General features: G+C 40.0%; 1 pseudogene; it reads right to left on the bottom strand.

Annotated features, from left to right (window-relative positions):
- Positions 1-3,726: 3,726 nt before the first annotated feature.
- On the bottom strand, positions 3,727-5,504 carry LOC149495705 (uncharacterized; annotated as a pseudogene).
- Positions 5,505-16,312: the final 10,808 nt, after the last annotated feature.

Here is a 16,312-nt window from a genome sequence, read left to right as displayed (position 1 = left end):
CTGCATTCAAGAGAAAGTGTGAGATATTTGCACGAAACAGGCGCAGTGAGACTAGAGGTGACGAATCAGGACCTTCCCGACATACAGGCGGATCAATATCTGCTATAGAGACATATTGATTATTGGTGAGTCAATTAATTAGTTACAGTTATAAAACTGATGTTTAATGAAATGACACCATATTAATATATCATGCATAAAAATTCATTACAGGCTGAAAAGTATAGTCGTGACCCGACACTGATGGAGGTGTTCACTTACACTCACACAAAGGACCACGATGGAAATACGTTTGTCGACAGACATGCGTTGGGCATCAATGTAAGTAACAATGAAGAATATTTACATTTACTTTCTAGTCTTCTCTTACGTGTACAAGTTCAATATAATAAACCCTGCAACTGCATTGAACGATTAATTTGTTGTTTTCAGGAGAACTACAGTACAGCTCTTGAGCGTGTTATTTCTTCTCAGGCTGGATCTGGAGCTGAGTCAAGAATTGATGAGCTAGAACTTTATTTGGAGGCCGCAGGGGGCGAAAAGAGGAGGAAAGTATATGGCATCAGGTCTCAGGCATCACAGTTTTACTGCAGCCCAGCATCTGACGCTTCTGCAGCCTCCTCATGACCACAACCCGACCACAGTGCCGAGGAGATTAGTGCATTACGGGCTCGTGTTGATGAGCTAGAGAGACAGCTTGCAGAGCTTAGAGCGCATGTCATGCAGATGTCCGGTCAGCATGGTGCTGCTACTTCTTCCTCTGATCCTGCGCCTACTCCAGATCGAGATGTTTCTACAACTCTGCATCAGCCACTATCGCCTCCTCTTGATCTCGATACTATAGACGATACTTTGGTCACTCCTGCCGACACTACGACAAATCCAACAGATACTCTTGCCGACTGTTGGAATATGTGGGTAATCCCACATCGAATAAATACAACTAAATGAAATGGCATATAATGTGAAGGGTGAACCAACCAAAATGGCTTAGGCCATTTTGTGTTAAAGGTAAGCCCAACTCATTATAAGCCCAATATTAAATAAATAATTGAATTGGATTTGATTAATTGCTCCTAGGGCCCAGATTCTCAACATGGTATCAGAGCCTGGGACCCGAACCTGCATGAGGGAAGTTCCCGTGTTGGGTCGTACCCTGATGGACCCATGTGTTGGGCCATCGTATGCTTGTCAAGTGGGTAGTCCCACTTGAGGGGGGAGTGTTGGAATATGTGGGTAATCCCACATCGAATAAATACAACTAAATGAAATGGCATATAATGTGAAGGGTGAACCAACCAAAATGGCTTAGGTCATTTTGTGTTAAAGGTAAGCCCAACTCATTATAAGCCCAATATTAAATAAATAATTGAATTGGATTTGATTAATTGCTCCTAGGGCCCAGATTCTCAACACCGACGCTACGACACTGGATCATGTAGAGGACCAACCTTGTAATTTGATTTCGGACCGTTTTAGCTTTCAATGATTTTTTCATATTTTGTGCAGTACATTACATTTACAATTCCATTCTTATATTGTTACTATGTTGTGATCTTGATGATGAGGCTTGTGATTGTGATGTATATATATGTCGATTTTTGACAGGTAAAAAAAATTGTGCTATTTAATATTATTAAATTATTTTTTTTTGCCTGTAATTATATTTTGTGACCGATTAGCGATTGAACTGCAACCAAAGTATAACCGAGAATTTGCGACTAATTTGCAATCGTGTTTGATAATTGTGGCTGACACTTTTTGCAATCGATTAGTCGGTCGCTACTTTGAGACCGCTTCGACAATTGGTCGCAAAATTATTTAAGATAAGCACTTTTGCAACCGATTAATGTTGGTCGCAAATCGGTCGCTAAGTCCATTTAGCGACCGATTTCTTATATTTAGCGACCGATTTGTCGGTCGCAATTTACTGATTTCTTTTAGTGGCTAGGGCGTCCTAGGCTCTGAGTCTCCAAACTGATTTTTCCTTGATTCCTCTGAGAGTTTTACTTACTTTGCTCTTTTCAGTATCAAAATCCTACAAATTTCTTCAAGATCAAGTGAATTATGTTTCAAAGAAGCTTTGAACAAAAACATAACTAAAATTGAATAAAAACTAACTAAAGTGATTAAAACTACTAAAAATCCTAACAAAAACTATATTAAAAATATTATAAATATAACACCTATCACTGACTTTATATCAATGTTTAGTAGACCTATTTTGGAGCTACATGCTCTTGTTATTATGAAATTTTTAAAAAATTGAAATGAAGGAAAAAGCCTTTCGTAGGCATAGTTGGACCTACATGCTCCTATCATGTGAAACTTCTTGACCTGAAAAAAGAAGGAAGCCTTTAAGTTAGGTTTGGTATGCGAAATGTTATAAAAATAAGGGATAAAATGGAAGATGAAATGGAATGGAAATAATTTCTAATCCTATGTTTAGTATGCAAGGTAGAATAGAAATTCTAGTTTAATTCCTCTGTTTGGTTATAGGAATGTGTTGTTGAGTATGTGATTATAAGTACCTAGGAGATAATAACTAGATGGAACTAAACTATGAGATAACATGAATAATAAAAATAAAAAGATATCATTACCGCAAGATTGGATTGTTGAGTATGTGATTATAAGTACCTAGGAGATAATAACAAGATGGAACTAAACTAGGACCTACTTGCTCTACCAACTAACCAAAAAGTAGAAGAGAAAAGCAATGGCTAAGCAAAGTAACAATAAAAGAAAGGTCTCCAACTATATGTTGGCCAATTATAGCACCAGTATCCCATCATAATAATCTAATGCAAGTTGCAACAAAATCTTAAAAGGATCTATTCTTGAAGGATGGGAAATCCTAGCTAGGTTACCTTAAATATTTTCTCAATGTATAAAGGGTGTCTCATAAACAAAATATTATCTACTTTCATGATATTGCATTAACTGAAATTTGTTAGGTCCTTTGACACCCTTTTTATCCTCAAAGGACTTAATTTCTAGGTCCAAAAACTTTAGTTCCATCTAGACAAAGGGATTCTAAAGCTCGACTTCATTGTTGATCCTTCATCTTGTCATAAAAAAATAATGCAAACATGGAGCATTTCACATTCACAAGTATTACGGCACACATGTGTTGAACCAAGAATAACACCATTCATTGAAATGGAAAAGAGTAATGTACATCTATAATGCAAAAAAGAAAAAGTCAATATTGAAATAAAGTAAGAATTGAGTAATTTTCAATCAAATAATTATGAAAATCCCACAAATGAATCATGATTATGGTAGAAATAAACCAAATTAGAGAAAACTATTTGTATTCTAGTGAAATGCATAGGTGGTTTAGTGGTAAATGACCACCAAAGCATAACATGCAATTTTTGTTGTAGGCCAAAACTCATAACCATAAGACAATGTTACCCAAAGAAAAACACCTCTCATTGGCTTATTACATCAACTTGATGCCTTTGCAACATAAAATTCAACAAAAAAAAGGCCAATTCTGCTTCCTGAACACGCATAGTTCAATACTAAGTCTTCCTTTTTCTATCAAAGATGCTTGGTCCACAAGTAGATACAAAAATCTCAACAAAAGGGGAAATTGCAATAATATAAAAAGGGTAACAGGTATGCGAGCCAAAAGAATCACATTGTCTTATTACGTCAACTCAATGCCTTTGCAACATAAATTTCAATAGACAAGGCCAATTCTGCTTCTTGAACACGCATAGTTCAATACCGTGGCTTCATTTTTCTATCAAAGATGCCTGGTCCATAAGTAGATACAAAAATCTCAACAAGAAGGGGAAATTGCAATAATATAAAAAGGGTGACAGGTATGCTAGCCAAAAGAATCACATTGGCTTATTACATCAACTCAATGCCTTTGCAACATAAAATTCAATAGAAAAGGCCAATTCTGCTTCCTGAACACGCATAGTTCAATACCATGGCTTCATTTTTCTATCAAAGACGCCGGGTCCATAAGTAGATACAAAAATCTCAACAAGAAGGGGAAATTGTAATAATATAAAAAGGTTGACAGGTATGCTAGCCAAAAGAATGATTGGAAGGACAAGTCTCAATTCTCCTTCTAGCATTATCATAAGAGTAGCACAAAAGGCTACCATCATGGCTGCAATAGAAATGAAGAGAGTAGAAAGACCAATAATCAACTTTTTAGGCAAAGATTTGAGAAAATCATCTTCTGAATAGCGTGATGTAAGGACTCCTAAGAACATTAACACTGATGTTGAGGAGGCAAAGAGAGAAACTACATCGGATATTATAAATATCATAAATGATTTTTCATGTGCAAACATAGGAAAACCAGTGTCTTGAACGTTACCACCAGGAACTGTAAATGTTGCCGTGAACATTATAGTAATGATAAGTGCACCCACTACTGTACAGGACGTTGCTGATTCTTTCATCCATTCTTCTCCATCTTTTATTAGCTCTTTATGGCTTTTAGAAAATATCTCACTAGCTTGTTCATTATCGCTGTTGGTGTATTCTTTATATGATGGAATCGAAATGCTTTCTACTTCCTGGATTAAAAACATTTTGCTGTTGTATAAGTCAAACTATAATATAAAAGAAAAAAACAAACTTGTGAGCATAATTTCTCTCCCCAATCTCTTGAATGTTGAATTTATTTGAAATTTTTTATTGAAAACTAAAATTTATGTGATTGAACATAACTTAAAAAATAACTTATCATTTAAAAACTTTACACTTCAAAAACTAATTCTATAAAGCATAGGAGTGCATTTGTGTGTTTATATTGCAAATGATTGGGAGTGTCACTACTTTGTGAGGAATAAGGAGAGCAAGAGAGTCCTTAGAGATCTTGACAATAAATCAGGAATTAGATTCTTAACCCCTTATTGTGTTCAACCATGAATAATAATTGCTAGACCAGTCCTTCCTTCTGATTATAGATGAGGTAGAGCCTTTCCAAAGAAATTCAATATTTTAAAAGAGAGAAATATTCCATTAGAATGGTGAAAGAAAGTCTTATCCTACTTTCAGAATAGGTGAATCCTCTAGGTTTTTAGTCAATTTACTTTGCTTATATGATGTTGCAGAAATATTTAAACAAGTCAAGAAATATCACCTTATACCATTGTAGTTCTCTTTGCATCTGCAATGCTGCACCAGAGATGCCAGCAAGTTTATCAGGAGGTGCTAACTTGGCAGCCATGTGTAAAATGGTGTTTTCGAACTCATCGGACCCAGAAATCAGAAGTTGCTTCCTTGAACCAAGCCCATATATAAGGCTAAAAACTTTTTCTTGCCGATATTGGATTGCATGCATAAGCATGTCTCTTGAATTTTTGTCGACGACAGTCAAAAGAATAGAATTGGCTTTGATCATCTCCATAACAACATCAACAACTCCATGTCTGATAGCTTTAAAGAATGCATTATATATATATTTTTTGTTTTAGTTTAGTGTCATCAATAGAAGATACGTGCTTGGCCATCAGCTCTAGAATTTTAAAGGCATAGGTATGCCTCAATTTCCTATCGTAAATTTGCTTCAATCCTATTTTCACATGCAAAACAAAGCCAAAAGTGAAGAATTGAAGTAATCTAATTTAAATTGCAAGGATTTTTTTTTTTGAGAGTATGAAAAAGAGTTATTTTACTCATAACCCCTGATTAATGTTCATATCTATACGCAAATTTAGTTTACTTATGTTATTTGAAAAGAACAATATGATCTCTATAAATGCATACTCAACAATTAAAGATACAAAATTTTAAAACATTTTAAATAATTAAAAAATTATTTGTTAATTTATTTTTAATTTTTCCACTCATTTCTCTAAGGAATTTAAATAATGACAAATATTTTTCTGTATTGGAGTAAAAATATTGTTTTTATGTTTTCAAAAAGTGTTTTATTTTAATTATTTTGAAATATAAAATATATCAAAAGATTTTATTTCTTGAGCAAAATTGAGTATTTAACTAACAAAAAAATAGTTTTAATCATGTAATAAAGCTAAAATTTAGGATTTTTAGTATTAAAAAAAGGTAGTGTTATTTCCAGAGCACTAATTGTTAATGCCAGACCAATAACATTCTATACAATATTACTTGATAAAATTGCCTCTTATTAAATATTTGTTTTCTTTTTAAGAACTCCCATAGGATTAAATTGCATACACAGTTATCACTTGATGTTTTGAATTTTTTTTCTTTTTTTTGTTGAAATGAATGCTTTCGATTCAATTGCTATACTTAGTTCTCACACAAAGTTCTTGCTATAGCAAATTTATCTGATATAAAATATACCCAATTTCACAAGTTAAGAATAGATTTATAGAAAAATTATGGTAAGGTAATATTTCAATTGCTTTATAGAAGAGAGTTGTTTCCCAAATATTAATCCAATTTTATTGATGAAAGGATAAAAAGAATAAATAAAAAACAAGGCCTGAATACATATTTCCCCTTTTTAATCAAAGCATGGTATTTATAAAAAAATTTTATGTTATTATGAAGTTAAAGAGAGCTTTGGACCAGAAAAAATGGTGTTGGTTTTGAGTGTGATGGTGATCCGAGCAATGCTACGACCACCGGACACCTAAATATACTCTACTGCCTTTCTCGAATTCCCTAGTATACAGTGTATGTTGATGATTAAAATTGAATTTATTTAGATTGTCTAGTTCTTTCTTTACATTTTTTTTCTTTTTAAAAAATTGAATCAAATGTATAAAAAAGGAAGGACAGATGAGATAAATTCATTAACGGGCAAATTTGTCAAGTGATATTGTATAGAATGGTATTGCTCTGACATTAACAATTAGTACTTGTTTTCCCCGGAAAAAACACATTTTTTTTATTTTGTTTTACTTGAATGTTTTATTGAAAAGAGTGATAAAACCTTTTTGGATACGCGATGCCGAATAAATCGGTCTTATAAAAACATTTTAAGTCGCCACCCATTATTTCGGCAATGGGACCGTTTTTATTTTTGTAAAAGTGACTCCATTTTAAACCCATTTTATTCAAGGCTTTTTATTTCGGAAAACTGGTCAAGCGAACCAATGAGGTTCTAGGTAAGGGAATTGGGTACGTCGGCCCGTTGGAAGCCGACGCCCGGAAAAAATCGGCCTCTTTTAACCTACAATTTCTAGATTGATTTTATTTTAGAAAAAGCCAATTTATTTAAACCCACCCGAATGAATCGAACCGAGTTCCTATGTGGAAAATTACTTAACCGTCCCAATCAATTTTCATCCATTGCATTCATCACAAATAAGATATATCATCCACCATCCATTCATAACACATACTAAAAGTAAAAGAAAAGACCCGCTCTTGCCTTATGGTTAAAGGCGGGCCACAAACCGAATTTGATAATAAACAATGAATAATAATAAAATAAAATAAAATAAAATCTAACAACCTCAAGATCATTAAAAGTTAAATGGTTTGGTTTGATTAAAATTTAATTTGCCCATGATCGATCATTTTTGAATTAAGATTAAAGCCCACTTAATAATATAAAATTAAGGTGAAATAAGGAAAACACACTGAAATTTTTAGGACAGTCGCGTCACGCAGCTGTTCCATGAAGAACAGTCGCGTCACGCGGGTATCCTTATTCATAGGGGAACTTTAGAACAGTCGCATCACGCGGGTGATCTATGAAGAACACTCGCGTGGCGCAACTCTTATTGTATTACTGGAAATTGGAATAGTTGCATCACGCGGCTGTTCTATGAAGAACAGTCGCGTGACGGAACTCCAAGCTGCGTGGCAGAACTATTCGCGATTTATTAATATTCTCAATTTTATTGATTATCCATTCAAAATATCACATTAAATACAAAAGTATCCTGGGTCTGCGAATAGCTGCGTCATGCAGGTGGTCCGATCTAAATTAAAGACTTTTGGACATGAACAGTCGCGTTACGCAGGTAGGGGCTGCGTGACGCGACTGCTCTGGTCCGCAACTACCATTCAAATCCCCTTTTTACGTGTCCTTTTTTTATCAACAGAGGTTTAATATGATCCAGAAACGTTCAAAAATGGGCAAAATGTAATCTAACCCAAACCAAACTAACTAAAAACGTTAAGCAAATAAAGTTTTCACAAATAAATAACTAAAAATGCAAAAAGATGGATTAGATGATTACCTAACCCTCAGATTTGAGGATTGCATACGATATGATTGATCTAAGGATGAAACTTCACGATCCCAGAGATGTCCAACGTCCAAACTTAACAATAAAAGCCTTTCTTTTCTCTCTTTTTTGTGTTCTTTCTCCTTTTCTCTTCTTTTTTTTTTAGTTTTTTAACCTCTGTGCCTAATGGCTTAATCTTCCTCAAAGTTACTCACTGGAGTCTTTGAGGAAAGACCCTGGCCGCAATTGTTTTCTTTGCCTTTAAAAATGCCTTAGTCTTTTTGAGAGAAAAATGAGAAGAGTTCCAAAAGTCCCCTTTTTGCTGTGTAATGCAGTATTTATATGAATAGGGCGACAGGGCAGTCGCGTCACGCGGGTATGAGATGCGTGACGCACCCGTAAGCCTGCGTGACGCGACTTACTTTTCGTACAGCTGCCGCGTATCCATACAAACAGTGCAGGCCACTGCACGGGCGCGCGCCAAAGGTGTCAGACCCGTTAGAGCTGCGTGACGCAGCTAGAAGTGGCATCACGCAGGTGATAGCTGCGTGACGCAGCCCTAACATGGGTCAGGCTCCTTTGGGCGGTTTGGTTCGATTTTTGATTCAGACACCTCTAGTTTATTGTGAAACCTCATCCTTTGTCCTCATATCATCATCGGGTCAGGTGGAGGCTTAAATCCACGCGTCAACAGTTTGCCCCCCCACTTTATCATTAATTGTATAAACGATTAATGTTAAAGTGGTCTATTGACGCGCCTTCTTTCAGGCAATCCTCTCGAAGCTCGGTTTGATCGGCTTGAAAAGATGCTGAGTCAATCATTTGGTCACCTCCTCAGCTCGGTTTGATCGGCTTTGTCAGCTTCCATGTAATCTGAAGAGACATCCTCGAAGCTCGGTTTGATCGGCTTTGTCGGCTCCAGTCGGTCTTGAAAAGGTATCTTCGAGGCTCGGTTTGATCGGCTCGAGAGATATTGGTTTTACCCTGGTCAACTTCGCAACTCAACATCATTGACTGGGGAAGAAGATTTCAAACAGCTTCGCAATACATCATCACTGTCATGAAATTGTTCTGACTAGCTTCGCAATGCACCATCACTAATCAGCAGGACCTATCGGCTTCGAAAAACCATCACCGGTTGGCCTGAAAGAAATTGTTCACAAGAAAAAGACGAGCACTGTCCGTGTACGAACAGACCTTGCTTTCTGTTAGAAAGGTATTGGAACATCACATGTTCCCATGCGAAAATTCTTATTAAGACAGAAGGTCATACCTTTGCCCCCAGTCCGGAATCCCAGGCTAGAACCAAAAGTATTCACTTTTTATAAACGCATTATTATTGTTTTTGTGAGAACTCTACCAAAAATTTTGGCAGGAAATACTTAATCAAAAGCTGTTGCCTGTATTTTCAGGTATATTCTTTATGATATAGTGTTTGAAACGGAACTTACCTGAGGGTAATCTGGACAATTCGATGCTCCTGACCCCGGTGCGGTGAGTTGGTGAAAGCTTGCAGCCGTATACGAGCCGTATGTCAACGTCATTTCGCCGGAATGGGTCGTCGTGAGCTTTCGAAATGGGCCGTGTGGGCCTGTTGGGCTCAAAAGGGTAAAGGGCCCAATGCTCTCGTCGGGCCCAGTTGAACGGGCTTCGGCCCAGCTGGTTTTACTATAAGTAGCTTCCTTCTCAATCGATTCAATTTCACTTATTCTCCAACCCTAAGCAATTGAAAATTCTCTGAACTGTTTAACTGAAAAGATGTCTCAAATCTCAGAAATCCCTGCTTCTGCCTACACTCTGGAGATGGAGGTTCTCGGGGCCCTGCCCGATATTCCCACGTTTGACGGTGAGCCGGTGCCGGTGAGCCGGAACCCGCTAACCCCCGGGACGCGACCATTGCAGCTCCTTCCGTTGCTGGGTTCGGAATTTCCAGTCCGGTACGAAACGAGTCAGATGCGTGGCTTTCGATCCGAGGTAAGTACGAAATTTCTTCGATTTTCTGTTTTTACTGCTTTCGATCCATAATTGTAGCAATAGGATTATTTTTACTGTTTGTGCCTGCGTCGGCAGTCGCGTCACGCAGGTAGGAGTTGCGTGGCGCGGCTGTTCTTCCATGAACAGTTGCGTGACGCAGCTGTTCGATACGCCAGAAACCCTAATCTTGCCTTGAACCTTAGGATTAGCCTCTTTTGACTGTGTTTAGACCTTGATTTGTCAATTTTTTACTGTTGATAACTCTAGACGGCCTGATTCAGCCTTGTAATTGCATAAAAATAGTATAAATGTAGTACAACAAAATTTAAGTTAAACTGCTGCGTACCTTCGACAGTTGCGTCACGCAGCTGTTCTTAGGAGAACAGTTCTGTGACGCGACTGTTCGTCGATGAGTGAGGTCTTGAACAGTTGCGCGACGTGACTAGAGGGATGCACGGCGCGGCTTCTTGGTCGCGTGACGCATCTGTTCTTGGGGTCGTATATGTTGAACAGTTGCGTGACGCGACTGTAGACTGGCGTGACGCAACTGTTAAGATGCGCTACGCAGCCATGCTTCTGATTGTGCAACTTGGGTAAAGCTGCGTGGCGCAACTCCATAGACGCGTGACGAGACTGGGAGCTGCGTGACGCAGCTACGGCTCGAACCAGAACTCGAGTTTTTACTCCTCCTATCATAGAAGAAGATTAACGATTATTAGTCTTACATTTATTGAAATTAAAATTTACTTACAGGTTAATCTGGGCAAGGCCCGCTCAGGCGGATCGGCTACTGATGCTTCTACCTTCTGGGATTTGCTGGACCCTCCCATGCGAGCTCGGGTTATCGCTGCAGGTTTCAGGGATTATGCCGCCGGATTGTGCCGCACACAGCCTCGTTTCCCACCCGCTATGCGGTATGCATTGATGGAGCGGTGGAACGACTGCACACACACTTTTGTGTTCGGGTTTGGAGAGATGACCCTCACTCCTGTAGACTACGCTGCTATTACCGGCTTACGCTTCACTGGCCCGGTTCCTCCGCTAGACGCTCGGTACCAGACTGCTGCTATCGGAGCCCAGCTTTTCCGTTCTCTCCTCGGTGTCACGACGCAGACCCGATATACCGTGCAGGGGTATATGTCTTACGAGACGGTTTATCGGTTCTGGGCCGAGAGGATCAGGACCCGGTTGGAGGCTTGGCGAGAGTTGCCAGAGGATGTTCGACCTGCTGCTCCTGCGTATACTCGCGAGGAGAGGGACCAGGCTGCTCGGTCTTTCTTGTTCTATATCATTTCCTCGCAGCTACTATGCACCTCCCAGAATAAGGGAGATCCTGCGGTGCTAGCGTGTCTTCAGGATCTGAGCCAGGTCGGGTCCTTCGACTGGGCTACGCTTAGTTTGGCTCATCTCTATCATGGTCTGGATGTCTGGACCCGTGGTAGCGGTGAGTCAAACTGGCTGTTTATCCGGCCTTTGGAGGTAACGCACTTTCATTCTTTACCCCTCTTCTTTTCTCTTTTTTTTTTGATCCGCTATTCTCAACTGTTCGACTGACTGATGTTATTTTCTGTCTCTGTTACAGGTGTGGTCTTACGAGTATTGCATCTTCCCGGGCGGTCCGAGCGGCGATTCTCCCGTCGAGTCCAGGAGGATTCCTCGCTACCTGGCCCACTGCCACCACACTTATGCCAGTACTGGCGGAGCTTCCTTAATGATCGGGACTTGTCCGATGTGAGTATAGAAAGAATCTCTTAATCTGTAACTTGTCTCTCTCTTTATTCTGACATACCATCGATGCTGATTTCTTATCATTTTGCAGCTATCTTTAGAGCCATGGGACTGCGAGGCCTGGAGGACCTATCCGGGCCGGGAGGTGGCTGAGCTGCACACCCGGTCGAGGCTATTGATGCGCGGATACTGGGCCGACCGGTATTTCCTTGGCGAGCGGGTTTTTGACACTCCGGTAGCTCCAGCACGACGGAGAGTGCCTCATGCCCCTCCCCGACATATGTGTCTACTGGAGGGTTTGACCCGAGAGGACCTGGAGGTAGAGTACAGAGGTTTCTCGGCGAACGATTTCTTGTCCGCCGGTGATTTTCCCGCTTACTTTGCCTCTCGGATGCAGGCTCGACTTCCTGAGGTTCTCGAGTACATCCAGGTAACTCATCTGACCTTCAACCTCATTCATTGTTACTACTCCTCTTTTTGTCTCAACTTACTGACAGTATTACCTTTTTTATAACTGAATGCAGGAGCGGAAGACGCACAAGACCGCAGCTCATTACCGGGCTGAGGCAGCAGCTGAGGCAGGTGGCGTGGCGGCTCCGACCGAACCAGTTGGTGTCGTTTTGGGCGATGTCCCGTTTTCGCCAGGTATGGAGGTGGTGTTGGATCCTGGCCTTGGCTTAGGATCTGGCATCATCATTCCCGCAGACCTGCGGCAGGCTCCTCCTCCAGTACAGTTGGACCCTGAGCACACCACACATGTAAGTTATAAACCGAATATAAAAAGTTAGAAGTATCTTACCTGGATATCCCCTTTAATGGATTTTTTATTTGCAGGTGCCTGCCCAGCGATACCAGGAGATCTGCCAGCGGTTCGGCTTTGCCCGGTCCTACATCGGCCGGCTCTACTCCGAGCGACATGAGCTGGTAAGAATTTCTTATACATTTTTACCTATTCGCTCCTTATTATTTTGATGACCTTTCTTACACATGCTTGTCTTTGCAGGAGCTGGAGAACGGGAGGTTACGGAGGCATCAGTCCCGCCAGTCCAGTGCTGTGAGCCGGCTCCAGGCAGAGGTAGAGCGGCTTCGGACGAGGCTAGAGGTCGAGGGCATCCCGCTCGACTCTTCTGATGAGGATGAGGGTGGCTCTTCTTCCGATGATGGGCCACCGTCGCCACCTCCTCCGAGTGTCGCTGGTCCTAGTCGTAGGCGGCGGTAGTCTTGTTGCATGGCTCCTCCATTTTGAACACTTTGAACATTTTGAATTTTTTATTAATTTTTTGTTTATTTATTATTTTTTGTGATTGTACAGTTATATCAGCATGATATTATTTACATTTTTACAACACTTGGTTTTCTTCTTTTCTTTTCTTTATCATGTGTGTTTATGTTTTGCAACTGTGAAGTCTTGTTCCTGTAAAAACAAAATGCAAACACAATACCAAATACAAAATAGCGATGTACCATTTATTCACAGGAATGGTTCACCTCATTAGCGGTCAGTAAATCGACTTATTGTAAATGAATAAATAAAATGAAATAAAAATAAAAATAAAAATAAAGTAAGTAAAATAGTGAATTTAACGTGGAACATGATTAAGAATCACCTTCCACGCAGAGAGTATAGCGTAGTGCTTACCTGATAGGGCGTCCACTCAGTGAATGCGAACGTAATGGCTCAACTACCCTTTCTCGATTAATGCGATCATAAAAACTCAACTTCCTTATTGTACAGACCGTCCTTCGTCTTAATCAATGTAGGTTTGAATGCTCACCGACCCGAATAGACCCTTCAAGACCATCCTTCCAACTACCTCTGACGATGACTGTTAGATTGAGTGATGATGATGTGTCGCCCATCGGTTTCTCCATTTTCCTATAAGTACAAGTTTCGCTACGTACCTCCTTCTCATCCAGTGTTCAAAGCGTGTCGATTTCTTAAGTTACTTTCTTCCATGGCCTTCAGAAGCCAAGTCTCATCTTTCATCCAATCCATTTCTGACGACCTATGGCAAGTTTCTCCTTTGGATCAACTTGCCTGGTTAAGATATTTCAAAGACCTGAAACCTAACCATGGCTTCCTGTCTTGGCTCATCACTCATTTCAATCCGAACACCATGGTTTTCCGGTTTGAAGACTCTGAGGTGACTCCGACCTATGAGGAAATGTGCGCCTTGATGGATCATCATCCTGAGCAAAACGAAACTCCGGCCTTGCCCCCAGGTCCTAGGTATGATCTAGCTGAGATTGCGGCCTTGTGTCCGGTTTATCTCCCTGGTGGCATAAACACGGATCAAGGTCTACCTTTGGAGCCTTTTCTCAACAAGGTTTTGTCCATGAACGTGGATCCTTCTTGGATTCGAGCTTGTTGCTTCTTGTTGCTGAATGTGTATGCAATGAAGAACCGTCAGCCCGGAGTTGGAGACTTTCGTCTTCTGACAGTTGTTCGCGACATGCAATTGTATCATCGTACCGTCTTTATGATGATCATGGGAGAAACAATGTGTTGGGCCAGAGATATTGCCCTTCACATTGCTGACTTCAATGTTCATCATCGCGGTTGTCCGTTACTATTGCAAGCCTGGGCTCTGGATAAATTAAGCCTGATTCCTCCGGTTCCAACTCGCTTGATTCCAACTTATGGACCTGCTGTTTTTCAATCTCGGTCTCGGAGACGCTTCGATTTTGGTGATAACCCTACCATTCGGTGGACTTGCCCTTGGTGGAGGATCAGACTGGTCACTACTGGCAGCATGAACCTCAACTACGTATTGTATGCCAGTCTAGACCGTTCCATGGCCTATTTTCCTGACAGGATTAGCCGTCAATATGGAACAATTCAGCGTGTTCCCAGGATCCATAACTTTGAGAGCGGTCAAATAACACTGCATCTGCTAACCAATTTGGCTGACCGTTGGAGAAACCGAAATACCAGATACCTAGGTGAAGGAGTGATGCAGGGCACTGTGACACGAACTGGTTTTTTACTCCATGATGACGTTAAGTTCTTGCAGGGATCGGTATCTGATGGTAGCCCTTACTGAAATAAATGTTGTTATTGCTTTCTCTGTCTTCTTTTGAGTTCGAGCTTTGAGCTGCTATTTAATGTATCTGCTTTCTTTGAATTAATGAATTCGCTGATTCTGTCTTTATTACTTCCTGCACACATGAACAATGAAAGACGACAAAACTTTTCTTTCGAAATTATTTGTCGTGTTAGCTATTCAGACCTCCTGCCCTTGGGTTGATAAATGAAAACTCAATAACGTAAAAATTATTCTGTAAACACAGGAACTTATGCTTGTGAACAATAAAGAATAAAGTGACTATTTTATAACCTATACAAATCAACAATAACAAATGTAACTCCTCTATGTATGAATGAACTAATACAAGTGCTAAGGTTTATTCATGGTTTTGTTGATCCTTCTAGGGAAATCGCTGAGAAAATGGTACTCGTTCCTCTGATCAATGTCTCTCTTTTTTTAAGATTCAATGTTTAGGCAGGACCAACGGCCAGGACACTTCACATCAAGTGAGTCGATCTTTGTTTAAATAAACAGAGAGGAAGGTCTTGCATTCTTCGACCGCAATACCAGGACAAAAACAAAGATTTTGAGAACAAAAATTCTTTATTAATCTTACTTCTTTTCAACATTATACAGAAGTGAAGAAGGTTTATTCTAATACAATGGTCATTTGTTTTAACTACTTGATTTCCTATTCTCCTTCAAGTTAAGTTGATGGCATTGAGCAATCAGTCACTAATCTGTCACGAACGCATGGCATGAATTCTGCATTTAAGCTAAGCACCACGTGTTAATCCCAAGATTTTACTATTATTTTGCATTTTTTTTACATGCTCTAACTTTTGCCTAGGCCGCCCTTGCGGGTTTTCAACCTAGCGAGCTCATTTCTTGCCTAAGCCGCCCTTTTCGGGTTTTCAACTTAGCATTTTTTTTTTTTTTTTGAAATCATCATTTCAGACATAGAATCTTTTCATTTGATCTTGATTGACAATTCGCTTGACAGTCTCTCCTTCCATAGTGACTAATTCAGCGGCGCCTTTAGGTAGCAATTTCTGAATTCTGAACGGCCCATGCCAGTTGGGTTTGAATTTTCCAGCAGGATGATGTTGGGCTTCATGATCCAATAACCTGATTAGTACCAAATCTCCATTCTTTAAAGCCCTTGGATGTACTCGCTTGTTGTAGAAACGAGCAATCCTCCTTTTTCTCATCTGATCCTGGAATCGAGCATTCAGTCTTCTTCCGTCTAAGAGTGCCAGGTCTTCGTACCTCTTCTTGACCCATTCCTCTTCGGTCAGACCAGTTTCTACCAAAACCCTGAGAGACTTCTTTTCGAGCTCTACCGGTAACACTGCCTCCATCCCATATACTAATTCAAAGGGAGAAGCTCCATTTACTGCCTTGAAGGTAGTGCGATGCCCCCAGAGCGCGAAA

Source organism: Jatropha curcas, chromosome 6 (genome assembly GCF_041381405.1).
Source record: "Jatropha curcas cultivar XTBG-Jc1 chromosome 6, XTBG_Jcur_1.0, whole genome shotgun sequence".
Taxonomy (NCBI): domain Eukaryota; kingdom Viridiplantae; phylum Streptophyta; class Magnoliopsida; order Malpighiales; family Euphorbiaceae; genus Jatropha; species Jatropha curcas.
This window is presented reverse-complemented; position numbering and strand designations above follow the sequence as displayed.